The following is a 20,719-nucleotide window of genomic DNA, read 5'->3' on the forward strand; positions in this document are numbered from 1 at the left end:
AATACGTGTTCCAAAATTCTACAACTGATAGACGTTAGAGATATAGGTCTATAGTTCTGCACATCTGTTCGACGTCCCTTCTTGAAAACGGGGATAACCTGTGCCCTTTTCCAATCCTTTGGAACGCTACGCTCTTCTAGAGACCTACGCTACACCGCTGAAAGAAGGGGGCAAGTTCCTTCGCGTACTCTGTGTAAAATCGAACTGGTATCCCACCAGGTCCAGCGGCCTTTCCTCTTTTGAGCGATTTTAATTGTTTCTCTATCCCTCTGTCGTCTATTTTGATATCAACTATTTTGTCATCTGTGCGACAATCTAGAGAAGGAACTACAGTGCAGTCTTCCTCTGTGAAACAGCTTTGGAAAAAGACATTTAGTATTTCGGCCTTTAGTCTGTCATCCTCTGTTTCAGTACCACTTTGGTCACAGAGCGTCTGGATATTTTGTTTTGATCCACCTACCACTTTGACATAAGACCAAAATTTCTTAGGATTTTCTGCCAAGTCAGTACCTAGAACTTTACTTTCGAATTCATTGAGCGCCTCTCGCATAGCCCTCCTCACACTACATTTCGCAGTGACTTTTGCAGCCGTCGTCCTCATGTTTTTCGTCACAATCCTCTTCAATCACCGACCATCACTCACCCGCTTTGTGAGACTTACCGGAAGATGTTTTTCGAATTTTCGTACACTCTGTTTGAATCTTCGATAGGGCGCCTCTTGAAACACTTCGGTTATCTTGCTTGCGGACACACCCGCCATCCGAGCACCAACAATTTGCCCATTTTCGAAGTCACTTACCTCCGGCATAATGCAATCGTAACTACAAAGAATACTGTTCTAACCACGATTGGCACATGCAAAGCACTGAGGACATTGTGCACCTGCCGTTCGTGGCGAAACAAAAATATCAATCTCCAGCCTTCACTATACTCTGCATTCATATTCAACATGCATTTCTGGCAGTGTTTCCTTATTTTTGTTCAAAAATATTCAAATATATGTGTATTCCTAAGGAACCAAACTGCTGAGGTCATCGGTCCGTAGTCTTACACACTACTTAAACTAATTTATGCTAGGAACAACACACACACCAATGCCCGAGGGAGGACTCGAACCTCCGGCGGAAGGGGCTGCCTTATTTTTGTCCGACCCCCAAAATTTACGCCGCCAACACGCAAGACACAGACTGGTGATCAGCAATACGGTAACACATCTCTCTTTGTTTTGCCGGCCTATATCTCTACATTTCTCTCGTTACCTAATAATTCAGACTGGTGCCTCATCGTCTAATACTACCGCAACAGCTCACATTAGCGACATCGGCAGTACCAGCCAATGTAACTGAAAATGGCGAGTGCCAGTTGGCAAGTCTTGTAGTTTCACGCAGGGCTGCGATGGACGGTTGTACGTGGAGCGCGGTCTCAAGCACGTACAACGCAGTGAGCGCGTCTATTCCGCGGGGTGTGACATTCAGGCGGCGAACGAGCCGGAGAAGTTGAGCGCGACGTCGTTACGCGGAAGCCCGCAGGCAGCTGTTGAAAGGCGCACGCGTAGCCGTAGCGGCTCGCGACAGCCCGACCCTCGCACGCACCGGCACGCAGCGATACGCGTCAGCGAAAGCGCTAACGGGCGCTCAGGTCCCGTACGTTGTCGCAGGTCCGCGGCGCAGCGAGCGTATTTGTCACCCTGTGGGATGACAACTGAGCGGCAAGGTCTGCCTCCAGAATACCGCGGCTTATACGCGTTGCTTCGGCGGCTGCAGACAGACTTGGTACTACTCCTACAGAGTTACACACGACTGACAAGTCGTGAGGTAGAGGAGAAGAGCGTATCACTACATTCGTTCATTGCATGGACTCAGTCGTCATTTTTGAGTACCGGTATTTAACAATCTAATGCTGTTAAGCTGGAAACGATTTAATACGTATAGTTTATACACTGAAAAGCCAAAGAAACTGGTACACTTATCTAATATCGTGTAGGGCCCACGCGAGCACGCAGAAGTGCCGCAACACGACGTAGCATGGACTCGACTAATGTCTGAAGTAGTGCTGGAGGGGAATGACGCTATGAATCCTAAACGGCTGTCTATAAATCCGTAAGAGTACGAGGGGGTGGAGATCTTTTCTGAACAGCATGTTACAAAGCATCCCAGATACCCTCAATAAATTTCATGTCTGATGAGATTGGTGGCCAGCGGAAGTGTTTAAACTCAGAAGAGTGTTCCTGGAGTCATTCTGTAGCAATTCTCGACGTGTGGGGTGTCGCATTTTCCTGCTGGAATTACCGAAGTCCGTCGGAATGCACAATGGACATGAATGGATGTACGCGATCAGACATTATGCTTACGTACGTGACATCTGTCATATTCGCATCTAGATGTGTCAGGGTTCCCATATCACTCAACTGCACATGCCCCACACCGTTACAAATTCTCCACCAGCTTGGACAGTCCCTTGTTGACAAGCAGGGTCCATGGATTCATGAGATTGTCTCCATACCCGTACAAGTCCATCAGCTCGATAGAATCTGAAACAGTCCAATGTCGGTACTGAGGGGCCCAGGCGAGGCGTAAAACTTTGTGTCGTGCAGTCACCTAGGGTACACGAGTGGCCCTTCGGCTCCGAAAGCCCATACCGATTATGTTTCGTTAAACGGTTCGCACGCTGACACTTGTTGATGGCCCAGCACTGAAAGTCGCAGTAATTTGCGAATGAGTTGCACTTCTGTCACGTTGAACATTTCTCTTCAGTCGTCGTTGGTACCGTTGTTGCAGGATCTTTCTCCGGTCGCAGCGATGTCGAAGATTTAATGTTTTACCTGATTCCTGATATTCTCGGTACACTCGTGATTTTGTCTTACGGGAAAATCGCCACTTCGTCGCTGCCTTGGCGACGCTGTGTCCCATCGATCCTACGCCGACTACAACACCACGTTCAGACTCACTTAAATCTTGATAACCTGCCATTGTAGCAGCAGTAACTGATCTAGCAACTGCGCCAGACGCTTCTTGTCTTATATAGGCATTGCCAACCGCAGCACCTATTCTGCATGTTTATTTACATATATCTGCATTTCAATATGCATGTCTATTCCATTTTCTTTGTCGCTGCAGTGAAGCAAGCGCAAACAAAGTGTTTGCTTTCGATTTCGGTGCATTTATGAATTAGCGTAGGTGTAGTTTGGGTCTACGCTCAGAATCAACATCAAAACCAATCGGTGACCTGGTCTCTCTCTCAAAGTAAGTTCAAATGTGCACAACTTTGCTGGTACATTCGGTGCAACGTGTAGATGCTGACAGGAAAATCTGTCGTGAATAGGGTTAGTATTACAGAAGTAATACATTAATATGTCATGGCTGATGCTCAAGTCTCACTGCGTGACCAGCGAAACGTATTTACTGATTTTCCTTTCATTCTTTTGTGACGGGTATCAGCGAGAAAAAGTATCGAAAAGTTTTGAAATCATGTTTAAAGTTTGTTGGTAGTCTCTAAGTTCTCTCATTCTCAAATACTGCATGAATATACTCCGGGTTATCTGCGCACCGTGAGTTGAGCCATCTCAACACATATACACATTTTCTAACTAAAAAATTATACTTTTTAATGAGTAGATGTTCGCAGCATTTTTAATTTCTTAATTTTATCTGTGATTATATGGAATGTCGAAAACCAAATTTTTGTTACTCTGGAAGCCTGCAACTGGGACCCATCAAGGGGTGACCGTTTTAACTTTTAATATAGCACATTTACGTATTCGGGAAGACGTCACTTCAGATCCTCGTTCGAGCATCCATATATAAGTTTCCTGTCATTTTCATACATCGCTGAAGATGAATGTTGGGATGGTTCTTCTGAACGGGCGCGATCGATTTCATTCCCCATCCTTCATCAATCCGACTTTGTGCCCCGTCTGTTCAAATGGTTCAAATGGCTCTGAGCACTATGGGACTTAACATCTGTGGTCATCAGTCCCCTAGAACTTAGAACTACTTAAACCTAACTAACCTAAGGACATCACACACATTCATGCCCGAGGCAGGATTCGAACATGCGACCGTAGCAGTCGCGCGGTTCCGAACTGAGCGCGTAGAACCGCTAGACCACCGCGGCCGGCTGCCCCGTCTGTAATGATATTGTTGTCGACGAGACGCTGAACACTAAACTTAATTTTTAGGATACTTTTAACATTAAAAGCCCACATGTGTCACTACCGTAAGTCAAAACTGACACTGCACGGTGATTCTAAACGATCCTCATCAGATACACAGGTAATCATTATTTCATCTACGAACAAGCTCTCCCAGCCGTTTTTACTCTATTGATTACTTTTTCTGTGTCGTCGTTTACAACTGCCCTAAATACAAAAACATTTTAACTTGTTCTCTGACTTGACTGATAACTTGTACCTGTCGATGTGTCCCTACTACTTACTTTTAGTCTTGCAAGGAGACTACGCCTACTCTTCCTCACGGAGTATTTCAGTATTTATGGTATACGGAGGGCTTGGGCAGAAATGAAAGTCACGCAAGTAGGCGGCCCTGACGACAAGCACTTTTGGCGCGGGTCGAGCGAAGCTTCCGGGCAGCGCTTGGTGCATCGGAAAGACTACAAAACGGCAATCCGGGGGTCGTTCAAATAAACGGAAATAATGCGCAATGTCTTGTGTTTATCAATATTTTTGTAAAAAAAAATCACGAAAAGGAAAGGCAAATGGAAATTTGGGATTTCAAATAAATTCCCAATGAAGACTTGTACTTCAAGCGTCTACGAGAACTCTGCAGATAACTTTCCAAGATAGAATTACATAATTAAAGCGTAAATCCCTTCCTGCAAATTTATTTGCAACTCCAATTTTTCCTTTTCTTTCAATTTTCGTGACTTTTACGAAAATATCAACACATTGCACTGAATTTCGGTTTATTTGCAGAATAAGTAACGTAAAAACATCTCTACACATCCAACACACAAACGATTTCTGAAACAACATTTTCCGGTTTCAGCTGCGACTGTCATTTATTTTTCACTGTTGGCCAATTTCCTGTTTTATGTCATTTTCAAGGGACAGTTGAGGTGCATAAAGAGCACAAGCCACCAAGATGTCCAGCCGCCAGCATATGGTACGCAAAAATAAAACTTACGAGAAGTAGTCAAGTAGCCCCTTAGTGTCGGCACAAAGAGGATCTTTGTATCTTTGTGCTGACACGAACGGGAGCAACGCCTCAAAGTGACCTCAACTGCTGTAGGTTAATATTTCGGCTTCCGCTTTTAAAGTGTTTCTGTAGCAGCTGTCCGCATTACTGCTTGTCCATTGTTTCACTGGCAGTAGTCCCGTCCCTCACTGCCCATTCCTCCACAACGACTGTCCTTTCTCTGACAACCAGAGCAAAGTTCATCACTTTGCTTGATTTCTATCCGACATCATCTCCGTTTCTTATGACCCTCATTTTGACTGCTCCCTCTTCCCTACAACCCGAGGACACACAAATACCACCGTCCGGCGCCTGGGTCGCAGTTTCCACTACCTGGACAACATTGCACAAACGGAATTCAATCAGCAACAATCCCCTAGACACGACCGCGATTCCCATGACACCTACAAGAATGCTCCCATTCCTTTCTAGTTTCCCTTGCATCCTCTCAACAGGTTACATCATGAAAACCTTCAGAATCCTATTTTTCCTCATGCCTTACAAAACTCTTACTGGTTCCTCCTCTTACCATCCCATCAGCCTCACCTCAGAGTTTAGCGATATCTTCGAATTCATCCTTTACCGGCGCGTCTATCACCACCTGAACCAGGACCAGCTCCTTCCTGTCAGCCGACGTGGCTTCCGTACAATTTGCTCCTCTGATGACCAGTTTCTGTACCTCGCTCATCTCCCATCCCACCAGATCAAAACCAAAAATCTGCTACTTTTTAACTCATCCCTAAGGTGTTCCACTGGTATATGAATGCGTGGTATCTGTTCTTCCGGGCACGTCCGAAAGAAAAACAACGTTCTAAGCCCTATGGGACTTAACATCTAAGGCAGGGCCGGCCAAACGCTGCACAGTGTGCAGACGTGCGGAAGTGCTGCACATGTGCGCACGTGTGCGACAGCGAGCGACAGAGACATCTGTTATTAGACATGTGTCCTAAATGAACGATGGCGGCTCCACTTCCCTGTTTATGTGGTACAAGCAAGAGCGCAACATATCCAGTCTCGTTCACCCCTGGTGACCGTAACCTTAACAGAGAAGTACTGAGAAATGGCAAGTACTGTGAAAAAGCAATGGACAGGAGATCTATGTTCTCAGTCGTTTAAAAATGACTGGGAACTGCAATTCTTTTTTGTAGCCGTTGGTGAAAACTCACAGTGTTTGCTGTGCCGCCGAATAATAGGCGTCCAGCGCAAGTTTTCAATTGAAAGACATTACAATACATATCACAAAGATGAGTGTAGTGAACTCAACAGTGAAGAACGGCAAGCAAAATTAAATGTCCTTCAGAAAATGGATGAGACACATCAACTCGATTTTACTGTACGTCAAAGTAACTGATACTTCTTGAACTCTTAGTTTATTGTGTTACATTTATGTCTGTTGTACTGTACGCTGTACAATGTACTGTTTTCAACTTTCCAGAATGACAACCACACTAAATCTTCATTGCGAGCAAGTTTTAAAATCGCATTAAAAATTGCACAATCTGGGAAACCCTTTTCCGAAGGGGAGTTTGTGAAACGGTGTCTGATTGATGTTGCAAAACTTGTGTGTCCCACGAACGTTAGCAGGTTTCAAGAAATCAGTACATCCAAACAAACAGTGACAAGACGTATCAGTGCTATGGCCGGCGATCTGCACAGGCAGCTAATAAATAAGGCTAAATACTTTGTTGCTTTCTCTGTTGCGCTCGATGAAGCAACAGATCTTACAGGTACAGCCCAGATTGTGATATACATACGAGATATCGATAACGCACTTTGTGTAACAGAGGAGCGACATCTTTGCGTAGAAACATGCACTACATGAACGCTGACGGCTGCGGCGTGCACACTGTGACCCGGAAGTTGCACATGTACAAGAGCACCGCACGCGTGCAGAATTTCTGGCCGGCCCTGATCTAAGGTCATCACTCCCCTAGACTTAGAACTACTTAAACCTGGCAAAGTCGTATCACACCGGATGGGAAAAACTCAGTTTTCAATTGTCCTTGGCCTGAAAACCTCGTAAAAACCAAAATGACAGCGGTTTTCAATTATCATGGGGCCAAAATGCGCATAAAAATTGGAACTACATTGGATTGTATATTGTCTCGAGCCAAAAAACGCATAAAACCAAATTTTAACGGTTTCTCATCGTCTTCGGACTGGCGCAAGACATGTTCAGTATGCTGTCCACCGTTTTCTGCCACACCAGCATGTTCCACAACAGATCGGAGTGTCTCTGGGGTCTCGTCCCCAATTCAGCTACGTGCGTAATTCGAGCACTAAACACAACGTCTTTTAGACAACCTCGCAACCAGAAGCCACACGATTAAGTGCAAGTGATATGGACGGCCAGGCGGTAGGGAAATGACGGCTGATAATTCTAGAATTTCCGAAATGCTACTGCAGCATTCGCTTAACTGACTGTGCAGTATGCAGAGGAGCACCATCGTGCATAAAAATGATACCATCCATACAACGGCGCTCGTGGAGGGTTGGAATGACGTTCGTGCGCAACAGACTCCCACAGCGTTTACCATTGACGCAGTAGGTAACAGGACTCACCTCCTTTAAAAAAGAAGTACGACCCTATGATAAACGATGCCACCAACGCGCACTACACAGTCAAAAAATGGTGCAAATGGCTCTAAGCACTATGGGACTTAACATCTGAGGGCATCAGTCCCCTAGACTTAGACTACTTAAACCTAACTAATCTAAGGACATCACACACATCTATGCCCGAGGCAGCAGCGCCGGACTGAAGCGACCGGACTGATGCGCCTAGAAGCGAAAGAAAAGACACCAAGCATTCATATAACTCATCTGCCTAGATGGGCGATGGATCCACCTTCGTCAGTCCGGAGGCATAAGTACGCCCGACCTCCTCCGGGAATCTCAGAGTAGTGAGCATGGAGTGTAATGGACAGGGACTGCAGATATGAGGGGCTCACTGGTAGTATGGTCGACCGTGAGGCGCACGGAGACAGTTCGCGCGATAAACACTGTATCCCGGATGGCACAGTGGTTAACGCAACTGCTTAGTAAGCAGAAGATCCTGGGTCCGAATCCCGGTCAGCCACACATTTTCACTTGTCATCGCTGATGCCGCACAAAGTCCTGATGCAGCTGATATCACTAAACCCTTCCCTTTCCATTCCTTTCTCCTCCACCCTCCTTCACTTAAATCGTGTGTTCCAGTGGTTTCAGATCGCGGCTCTGGAGAGTCCAGTCCATTTCAGAATGTTACTATACACAATCCATTGCCTCATAGAAGTTCCTTTATGACCGGGTGCACTGTCATGTTGATATACATACAAACTGTTCCTCTACCGTACGTAGGACAGGATGTTGTAAAATGTGTTCACATCCTTCCGCGTTTAGCGTTTTCTTACCCGCTATAAGGGGACCACATCCCAGCCACGAAAAAAACCGTAACACCATCTCAACCGCACTTCACTTCTGACACTACACCTATGGCAGGTAAGGTTCTCCAAGCATTCGCCAAAACAAAACCCTTCCATCGGATTGCCACGTAATATAGCGTGATTCATCAATCCAAATCACCCGTTTCCAGTCATCCACTGTCCAATGGTGTCGCTTTTTACATCAACTCAGGCGTTGCTTACCACTGCATACAGAAATGTGTGGCTCGACTATTATAGTTCATTTTTGTTAACTTCCTACGAACAGTCACTGTGCTACCTGAACTGCTGGTAACATTCGATCAAAGGTATGAATGATTCCACTGATTTCCGTAATTTTTTACGACCACCCTTCGCAGTGCTTGACAGCCCCTGTCCGTTTCCATTGCACAATCAAATCGCCACCTCTCGTGACTTAGGCAGCTTTAGAAATGTCCTTGATGGTTCTGTTACTGCTTTTCTATTGACAACGCACTACTCACCGCATTACTTTTATATTTACGGGTCAGCCTCTCGAGATATCTAGTAGTCAATTCCGAATTACATAGGAGTGTCCGGATATTTTTGATCAGGTAGTGTATATGGACGTCAGTGAATGATGTGAAAAGCCGGCCGGAGTGGCCGAGCGGTTCTAGGCGCTACAACCGCGTGACCGCTACGGTCGCAGGTTCGAATCCTGCCTCGGGCATGAATGTGTGTGATGTCCTTAGGTTAGTTAGGTTTAAGTAGTTCTAAGTCTAGGGGACTGATGACCTCAGAAGTTAAGTCCCATAGTGCTCAGAGCCATTGGAACCATTTTTGAATGATGTGGAAGTGATATGTAACTGTCATTCCATTGATCTTATGGTGAATTACAATCGTGATTTCCAATAACCATACCTTACTGGAGTTGTGTCTGTATGAGGCACGCTAGTATAGGAAAATAATTCCCTGGCGATTAAAAATTTGTGATATACCGCGATTCCAACACGCCTTTCGGTGGCAATGCTCTTACCAAGTGAGCTATCCGGGAACGACACACAACCCGCCGTAAGAGCTGCCAGGAATTTTTGCAGTGGAAGCTCCGCTGCTGGGTAAAACATTCATCCTGGGTACTACAAACAGTCACAACAATATGGGGTTCCCAACAACAACAAACACAACAACGACAATTTTTAAACAGAACAATTATTGATATCTAAACTACTAATGGCAGGTTTTTAACGAATTAGAACCTGTGATAAGCAACAAAGACCTCTGGATCATTATTAACCTACAGTGTGTTCCAGGAGGAAGTGCCAGTATTTACGGATGTGACAGAACGATCATTCGAAGCAAACATGGGTCCTGAAATACCTACCTTAAGAGTTATGAGCATGTCTTCATCTTCAATACTGTGAAACAAATCTCTTCTACTGAAAAAGTGCTGATAGCTCATAAGGCATGCATTTTAGGGACCAAGTTTATTAGAAAAAGTTTATGGTTTTGATCCATACTACTTCCTCCCAAAATGTAGACAGCAAATAACCTGCAGTAGAAGATATCTGTTTCACCGTATCGAAGACGAAGAAGTGCTCATAGCTCTTAAGCAGTGCATTTTAGATCCCGTGTTTACTAGACTTCTTTGCTTCGAATGGTTGTTTCTATCATACCCCTGAAGACTGATCATTCTTCCTGGAATACCCTGCATATTTGGATCACTATACTGCTGTGATAGTAGAAAATGATAAATCTGACATATAGGTAAGCTGAGGAATGAGACGGGACTGTATTTTTTCGCTACTGATATTTAATCTTTATTTGGGATATGTCTTCAAAGAAGCCCTTGAGAATGTCGCTGAAGGAATCGTCTTCAATGGAGGGAAGCTGAACAATACCCACTACGCAGATGATGCTGTAAAATTTTTTGACAGCTTAAATAATCTTCAGCATCTTGCATCCAGAATCAGTGCACGTCAAGGCCTACGAATGAACACATATAAAACAAATTTTTCGGTCATCGGCAAGATAAACTGCCATAAAAACATTAACGGTAAACTTCTTAACCAAGTAAACAAATACACGCATTAACAACCAATGGGATAACTCGCAAGAAATTAAAATTCCGCATTTCTTAATGCCGTGTTTTGTAAAGTGATGTTCAAGAGCCATCACCTCTCAATCGAAACAAAATTAACACTTCTACTTCTACATTACTCATCATTTTCTATGAAGGTGAGGCCTGGACTGGAATTGAGACGGCGAGCAAACGATCTGAGGCATTTCAGTTGTGGTTGTACAGGAAACGCTAAGAGTGCCGGGTGGACAGATAAATTTACCAACAATACTGTCGACAAAATGAAGAAAGGAAAATAAATCTCAAACACAGTGAAATGCGATATCTCGACCATGTAATGAAGAACTGAAACAAGTATAAACGCCTGCAGAAAATTCTTTAACGGAAGATACCTGGTGAAAGAGGACGAAAAGGAGGAGGAAGAAAAAGATGAAGAAGAAGAAGAAAACGTTGTTTCGAAAACTGAACGACATGGGCTTCACCAAAAACGCATAACTTTTTCGAACAAGCACTAGTGATGTAGCTCCGATGAACACCAACATCCGAAGCAGATACGCACTATAAAACAAAGAAGAAGGTCTTGCGAACGTCGGCCTTTTCTAACGCACTTCGCTTTCATTAAAACAACGTAAGAATGTCCCTTTATCCTACGTCCTGCGAAACAAGCGCACGGCAATACCTGCGTTTAAGCCAGATAAACGCAATGAAGCTAAGAAAGTTAATTCCACGAAAACTCGCCGTGGTGAAGCTAGGCCCTAAGATTTAGTGAAAGAGAGAGTGTTCTGGTTATAAACTGCAGGTGTCGGCAATCAATGTCGATTTACGTCACATGATTAGGTAGCGAACCTATCGGTGATCGCATAAGCTAATGGACGCACCTGTCCGCATGGTAATCTGCAATATAGCGTTACCGAGCGCACCCTGGATTGAATTTGTTTAATATCGAACCCGCGCTCCCACCTGTGATTCAGTTTCCCTCTCCATATTATCCTACGCCATATCTGGTTCTCTCGTTCGTCTGTGTACTCAGTTTACGTCACATCCGATTTCTTACTCATCTGAAGCACTGAGACAAAAGCGGACAGCTGTGCACAGAACGCAGCCAAGGCTGCCTGGAATGAGAAAAATCTGCAGGCAGCCAGTGAAGTGCAAATGGAGTCATGTTCACGCACCAATGTCTCGCGAGTAGCGCCTTTCCACAGAAATATGGCCGCGGCTGTGCTCAAACATTTTATCCATTCACAATATAGCCGAATGGGTCGATCCGATCCAGAACGCCCTCGTTACTCTAGCAAAAGTCATGCACTCCTATTCTGTCAGTGCTACTCGTCTGTTTATCATCTTCTTCAAAACATCAACAACAGCGGCGGCTACTTATAACCATAAAGGCGTCCTCTAGATCTTTCCATTCATTAGGGTCTTTATGAGTACGTAACGCAGTTCCTCTTGCCAGTATCCAGTGTCATTTCATTTGCTCAGCATCTCTCTTTTCTTGTCTCGTACAATCCAGCAAAGCACTTCCATTCTCCATCACAATCAAGTCACCTCCCTAAAGAATCCGCTCAACTCCATTTGACTTTCATTACCGTCATACGTCTCTCTCTCTCCAGACTTTTCCCTCGTCCATTTCTTACTTTCCCTGACTCTCTCAATAATTCCAACACGTACCTCTCGATTACTCACTGAAAAATCCCTAAATTTCTATTGGTTTTTGTATACTAAGTCCATATTTCACTCGCTTAAGTCAAAATTGACTAAATAAACTGACTGTAAACTCTCCATTTCAGATATAACTTAGCTTCGAAAACTATACTGAGTTTATCAAAATCATTCCTGTCATTTTTACTCTACTGTATGTTTTGCAGTCGTTCCAGTCGTTGTCTTCAACTGCTATAAATATAAAAAGTCGTCAAGCGTGTGGCTCTAATATAGATATACTTCAAAACTATTAGAAGAATATAGAGAAAGTTTTCAAGTACGTCAGAAAATCAGTTATATCCAGCCGACAATAAGTTGAAAAGAAAGGAGTACCAAGTAACGATGTTGTCATACACGTGGATGAATTTAAGCCACTTTAAGCTATTCTCTTCTTTCACGATAAATTGTCAATTTACCTCTCAAGTGAGGCGTTACTTCGTTAGCAAGAACTACAAGCGGATGACAAACACGTGCTTCGCGGGGACGCTGTGATTTAGAACGGAATGTCTGTCGCATTCACTCCCGGTGGAACGTCTGGAAATACGCTGAGAAACCACAGATACTAAGAGCCTCCTTCCCTCCGTTGAACTGCTGATTCATATGTTAAGAATGTCGCTTTGCGTACACTGTCATTCATCATATACAAGCAGCTCATGAAAGATAAAAAAAAAGTAGCTACAGCTAGCTCCGTATCAAGGTAATTTGCGTTAAACCTAAAATGCATAAAACATAAACTGGTAGACGGAAATCGATCATGAATTTCTGAAATGATCACCGATAATCATTCTCTTTTTCAATACATGGTTCAAATGTCTCTGAGCACTATGGGACTTAACATCTGAGGTCATCACTCCCCTAGACTTAGAACTGTTTAAACCTAAATAACCTAAGGACATCACACACATCCATACCCGAGGCAGGATTCGAACCTTCGACCGTAGCAGCAGCGCGGTTCCGGACTCTTGATCAAATCAGTGTCAAAACATTGAACGGCAGTCGATTCCAAACAACAAGTAATTATTCATCTCATAATGCTTGACGACTATTTTCTCTGACTTCAGATATCGATAAAAATTACTGATATCTCACAACACAGAACAGTGAATTGCAATGGTGAAGGCCTGACGCTTTGTCGTTTCCTCGTGAGCGACGAGACGTAATGGAAACTGTGGTACCGAGACAAGTGATAAGCACATCCGAGCAACTGTTATTAGAAAGATTGCGGAAATAAGGTGATAGATGCATGACGGTAGACGAGCACCTTTGAGATTGCCCCTAATCATTGCCAACCATCCCACAAATTTGATAGCTAATATTTTTGAGGCTAAGCCGCCGCGACTCTTTAAATAAACAGTACAAAACACAACAAATTGTACACCGTTATATTTTCATATGACGTCCATTAGCTTAGTGGTGATCCGAGCAATGTTACTGTGGTCTGTTGATAATTCTACGTTAAATGAATAAACCTCATGTAAGCAATAAGTCCAAAGCGGTTTTAACAACATTTCTAAATTTAAACGTGATCTAATCTATAAAATCCGACTCGCGTATCCTATCTGCTACATTACGGAAAACATTTCCCATGTGAATGAATATGGAAAAAGATGCAATTATTACTCTCAAAGAATGAGATATTTCTAAAAACAAACAAATACACTATGTGACAAAAGTATTCGGACACCCCGAAAACATACGTTTTTCATATTAGGTGCATTGTGCTGCCACCTACGGCCAGGTTCTCTATATCAGCGACCTCAGTAGTCATTAGACATCGTCAGAGAGTTGAATAGGGCACTCCGCGGAACTCACGGACTGAGAACTTGGTCAGGCGATTGGGTGTCTCTTGTTCCGATGTGACAGTGAAGTGGGAACGTGAAGGGACAAGTACAGCACAAAAACGTACATGCCGACCTCGTCTGTTGACTGGCAGAGACCGCAGACAGTTGAAAATGGTCGTAATGCGTAGGCAGACATATATCCAGACTACCACACAGGAATTCCAAACTGCATCAGGTTCCACTGCAAGTACTGTGACAGTTAGGCGGGAGGTGAGAAAACTTGGATTTCATGGTCGAGCGGCTGCTCATAAGCCACACATCCCGCCGGCAAATGCCAAACGACACCTTGCTTGGTGCAAGGAGCGCAGACACTGAACGATTAAACAGTGGAAAAACGTTGTATGGAGTGACGAATCACGGTACACAATGTGGTGATCCGATGGTAGGCTGTGAGTATGACGAATGCCCAGTGAACGTCATCTTCCACCGTGTGTAGTGCCAACAGTAAAATTAGGAAGAGGTGGTGTTATGGTGTAGTCGTATTTTTCATGGAGTCGACTTGCATCCCTTGCTGTTTTGCGTGGCACTGTCACAATACAGGCCTGCTTTGATGTTTTAAGCACCTTCTTGCTTCCCACTGTTGAAGAACAATTCGGGGATGGCGATCAACACGATCGAGCACCTGTTCATAATGCCCCGCCTGTGGCGGAGTGATTACACGACAATAACATCCCTGTGATGGACTGGCCAACACGGAGTCCTGACCTAAATCCTACAGCACACTTTTGGGATGTTTTGGAACACCGACTTCGTTCCAGGCCTCACCAGCATCGATACCTCTCCTCAGTGCAGCACTCAGTGAAGAATGGGCTGCCATTCCCCAAGTAACCTTCCAGCATCTGATTGAACGTAAGCCTGCGAGGGTGGAAGCTGTCATCAAGGGTAAATGTGGGCCAACACCATATTGAACTCCATCATTACCGATGGAGGGCGCCACGAACTTGTAAATCATTTTCAGCCAGGTGTCCGGAAACTTTTGATCACATATGTATGTTCCAGGAAGACAGCATTGAACGGAAAACAAAAATTAGCGGAGAAATGAAGGTTCTGAGTTCAAGCTGTTTTGTCATAGGCTCTGAAGGCCTATCTTGGCGAAATATACATCTTAAGTTCCTTACTTGGCTGCAAAAGCGATAAGCTGAAAAGCGGTATAGCAAATGAACGCTTAATACCAACCATCGAAATTTTAGGCTGAATATTTTGCCATTCAAGAACTTTATACGACAGAACTGTATACAAGTAGGTACACGATACTACACGGAAAGTGACAGTAACACTGCCTTGGATACGTTATAGCGTAAATACGATAGTGTGCTGAAAAGTAATGCCTCATAATTTTTAATGTGAAAACTTTTATAGCTTTTGAACTAAAACAAACGTTAGTAACATTGTACACTCTTGTTCTTGATACCTACACACACTACTGGCCTGTCCGCCGCTCGTGGTCTCCCGGTAGCGTTCTCGCTTCCCGAGCACGGGGTCCCGGGTTCGATTCCCGGCGGGGTCAGGGATTTTCACCTGCCTCGAGATGACTGGGTGTTTGTGTTGGCCTCATCATTTCATCATCATCCAGGAAAGTGGCGAAATTGGACTGAGCAAAGATTGGGTAATTGTACGGGCGCTGATAACCACGCAGTTGAGCGCCCCACAAACCAAACATCATCATCAGCACACTACTGGCCATTAAAACTGCTACACCACGAAGATAACGTGCTACAGACGCGAATGTAACCGACAGGAAGAAGATGCTGTGATATGCAAATGATTAGCTTTTCAGGGCATTCACACAAGGTTGGCGCCGGTGGCGACACCTACAACGTGCTGACATGAGGAAAGTTTCCAACCGATTTCTCATACACAAACAGCAGTTGACCGGCGTTGCCTGGTGAAACGTTGTTGTGATGCCTCGTGTAAGGAGGAGAAATGCGTACCACCACGTTTCCGACTTTGATAAAGGTCGGATTGTAGCCTATCGCGATTGCGGTTTATCGTATCGGGACATTGCTGCTCGCGTTGGTCGAGATCCAATGACTGTTGGTAGAATATGGAATCGGTGGGCTCAGGAGAGTAATACGGAACGCCATGCTTGATCCCAACGGCCTCGTATCACTAGCAGTCGAGATGACAGGCATCTTATCCGCATGGCTGTAACGGATAGTGCAGCCACGTCTCGATCCCTGAGTCAACAGATGGGAACGTTTGCAAGACAACAACCATCTGCACGAACAGTTCGACGACGTTTGCAGCAGCATGGACTATCAGTTCGGAGACCGTGGCTGCGGTTACCCTTGACGCTGCATCACAGACAGGAGCGCCTGAGGTGGTGTGCTCAACGACGAATCTGGGACCACGAATGGCAAAACGTCATGTTTTCGGATGAATCCAGGTTCTGTTTACAGTATCATGATGGTCGCATCCGAGCTTGGCGACATCGCTGTGAACGCACATTGGAAGCGTGTATTCGTCATCGCCATACTGGCGTATCACCCGGCGTCATGGTATGGGCTGCCATTGGTTACATGTCTCGGTCACCTCTTGTTCGCACTGACGGCACTTTGAACAGTGGACGTTACATGTCAGATGTGTTACGATCCGTGGCTCTACCCTTCATTCGATCCCTGCGCAACCCTACATTTCAGCAGGATAATGCACGGCCGCATGTTGCAGGTCCTGTACGGGCCTTTCTGGATACAGAAAATGTTCGACTGCTGCCCTGGCCAGCAAATTCTCCATATCTCTCACCAATTGAAAACGTCTTGTCAATGGTGTCCGGGCAACTGGCTCGTCACAATACGCCAGCCAGTACTCTTGATGAATTGTGGTATCGTGTTGAAGCTGCATGGGCAGCTGTACCTGTATACGCCATCCAAGCTCTGTTTGACTCAATGCCCAGGCGTATCAAGGGCGTTATTACGGCCAGAGGTGGTTGTTCTGGGTACTGATTTATCAGGATCTATGCACCCAAATTGCGTGAAAATGTAATCACATGTCAGTTCTAGTATAATATATTTGTCCAATGAGTACCCGTTTATCATCTGGATGTCTTCTTGGTGTAGCAATTTGAATGGCCAGTAGTGTATTTGCAGCCCTCTGCCGCTATAGGGCTACGAATTGTAGCGTGTAACATGGCGCTGTGTAACGTATCTATGTCGCTTCGTGAGAAACATCGTGCTGTAACCGAGTGTTGAAATCGAAGTCTTCGTTCGCACATGGAACACCCTCTCCCTCAGCATAACAGTGCCACACACCACACGTACACTGCGGCCTCTGCAACAATCTGACATCTTGGGTTCACTGTCACCGATCATTCTCCATTCAGTCCAGACTTTCCCCATCCGATTTTCATGTGTTTCCCAAACTTAAAGAACCACTTCAAGGACTTTACTTTGACAGTGATGAAGCTGCGCAAGCAGAGGTGAGGTTGTGGCTGCCAACAAAATCAAACATTCTACGGTGATGGCATCAACAATATGGTCTCTCGTTTGGAGAAATGTAGTTATCGCCAAGGTGACTATGTTGAGAAATAAATATGAAGACATGAATAATAAAGATGTAAAGTGTTCATAGCGATTTTCTTTATGTACAGGTGTTTAAGACTTTACACATACAAAATTCGGAGGCATTACTTTTCAGAAAATGCTGTGTGGCTATTGCCTCCCGTCGGGTAGACCGTACGCCTGGTACAAGTCTTTCGAGTTGACGCCACTGCGGCGACTTGCGTGTCGATGGGGAAGAAACGATGATGATAAGGACAACACAACACCCAGTCCCTGAGCGGAGAAAATCTCCGACCCAGCTGTGAATCGAAGCCGGACCGTTAGGTATGACATTCCGTTGCGCTGACCACTCAATTACCAGGGACGAACTCTGGTTTAGGGTGTGGAAGGGGTAAGGGGGACGGGGAGTGACAGGAAGCATGCAGCTTTTTATGAAATTCCAGTCTCAGCCATCTTTTTTTCCCCACCTTCTCTTGCAAATTTGGAACTCAGCCCACATGTTATACCTGTTTTCGAGAGATGAGATGAGGTTCGACTCCACTACTTAACATGCGCAATAATACACGCTGTCGCTTGATTGTTCAGAACAAATGATTAGGTCAGCCGTCCATACCTTTACTTACTTAATCGTCGGCCACTCTTCATGGCGGAAATCCACCGGGTGATGAAGCGTCTGCCCACGTGAGCGACACAGGAAATGTAAGTGAAGACAAATACGCACAGGAAGCACGCAAAAGATTCGAACAGTTGAAACGTAGCCTCGAGACAGATCATTGTATTGTAGAGCTACCACTGTATAAGCCATTAATGTGAAAAACCAGATTACTGTCATAGTAAATCCTATTCTGAAGCAGCTCATCAATTTTCGGTTTAGAAATAGAAGGCTGATACATTGATATTCTCTCTGTAAGTTGTCGAAATAATTATTGTCCAGATTCCTTACTGACATCTTTTTCTAGAATATTCGAGAAATCAGTGCATTCAAAAATATTAACACACTTAAGCAGAAACAGATTCCATATTACATCAAAAAAAGTTCAAATGTGTGTGATATCTTATGGGACTTAACTGCTAAGGTCATCAGTCCCTAGGCGTACATACTACTTAACCTAAATTATCCTAATGACAAACACACACACCCATGCCCGAGGGAGGACTCGAACCTCCGCCGGGACCAGCCGCACAGTCCATGACTGCAGCGCCTGAGACCGCTCGGCTAATACCGCGTGGCTATTACATCACTGCCTGAATTCCAGATAGATTTTCTACTGAAAACACCGTTTATACTTTTACTCACCACATTAAAAAAGCATTAAATAACGGTGGTTAGTATAATAAGCTATTTGGTTATTTAATTCATAACAACCCTCTCCAAAAAATTAAATCTTACGGACTCCCATTGCCCCTAATGACAATTCTTAAGAAAATAATGGTTCAAATAAATTTTCTTAGTTGAATACAATATGATAGTACTATTATTGGGGCAATTTTTTGTCATGTTATTTCAGCTTGAAGCACCTATGACTTCTGGAAATCAAAAATGGAAAGGCTCAGCCCCAACCGTGTTACAAACAGCTGGATTGTCTACATAAGAATGAAATAAGTGGTGCTGAATAATGAATGGAGGGGAGAAGATATTAGCAACTCGGAAGCAATCACTAATACCGTCCTGCAGGGTTGAATTGTGGTTCCACACCTGTACCTTCTATGTGTCTTCCACATAACACACATCAAGCAAAGTTGGTATTTTTTTGTGACAAATTTGACGGGTAATCCGGTTAAGGAAACAGCGACAGAAGAGTTTTTTATAATGTTTTTTCAGACAATTAATAAGTGGTTATCCGCAACTGGGCTATCCTTAATTTCATAAAAACACAGTATATTGAGTTCAGTTCAATATACAGAATAACACCAACAAATTTAACACATGACCAGTACTCTGTGAACAGAGCAGACTGCTAGAAATCTTTGGATATACATTCTGTCGTAAATCTGAACCGGAAAAAGCATATTTTTGAGCATTTAAAACACCGAAATTCACCAAATTTTAGTCTTCGCGTAGTCATTCATTTGGGAAAAAAATTGACACATCAGCATATTTTGTATGTTTTCTCTCATTAATGTCTTAATGCTGTAATTTTTGGGGTCATTCATGATTTAGGAAGAAAGTAATCTTTGCACAAAATCAGGCACTGAGAATGACGTATGGTGTTCATTCACAGTCAGCCTGTTGGCTTCTCTTAAAGGTATTAGGTATTCTAAATGTATCTCCACTACATAATTATATAGGAAGCAAAGATAATTTTTTTCTAGTCTTTAATCATTTCTTTTGGACAATTCATCCTAATTTACATACGAATATTTAAAGAAATACTGGACGCATGTCTACTAGTATAGTAAAAACACACTTTTAGTTCGCTGATAAATTTTTATTTCACTTATAACATGAGTAGCGACTAAGGCTAATATGTTCGATTTCATAAAATTTAACCCATCGTGCTAATAAGTACAAATGGCAAGCAAGCGGCCATAAACAAATTATATGCTCAATACCAATCATGTTCATGAAGTGTGTTAACGGACTCGTTTCACATCATTTCGGCAGATATCGTTCAAATGATATATGGAACATGTCACTTAGTATGTAACTACAACGGAACGTCAACAGAAAAGAAAACAATAATGTGCTTGAAAGGGATACGAATTATTTCCTGCATATTAGTACATTCTGAACAGTCGAAGAGCGATATCATTCAATATTGTTTTCGAGAACAGTTGCCCTAAATGATAAAAGTAGATATCTGGCCGATGCGCCTGAAGCTCCCGTTGTATAACGTTTAACTGTACGTTCTTTAAGACGGTATCAGAGCCTCGTTCGAGGATAATACAGTAACTCTGCGAGGTCTCCATGGCCGTGGCGAACGCACAGCAGTACGCGTTGTGTGGGTGGGTCGTGACCCCAGAAATAAAGTTCATGGCGCCTGTAGCCCACAAACCATCCATATCAGTTGTCGTAGTTCCTAGTCAGTCTGCT

General features: G+C 44.0%; 1 protein-coding gene across 2 annotated transcripts in view; it reads right to left on the minus strand.

Moving 5' to 3' along the window:
- LOC126094637 (tyrosine-protein phosphatase non-receptor type 9) overlaps positions 1-20,719 on the minus strand; it is a 797,956-nt gene that overhangs the window by 484,643 nt on the left and 292,594 nt on the right. The window lies entirely within an intron of this gene.

The sequence above is a fragment of the Schistocerca cancellata genome, chromosome 8, assembly GCF_023864275.1.
Source record: "Schistocerca cancellata isolate TAMUIC-IGC-003103 chromosome 8, iqSchCanc2.1, whole genome shotgun sequence".
NCBI lineage: Eukaryota > Metazoa > Arthropoda > Insecta > Orthoptera > Acrididae > Schistocerca > Schistocerca cancellata.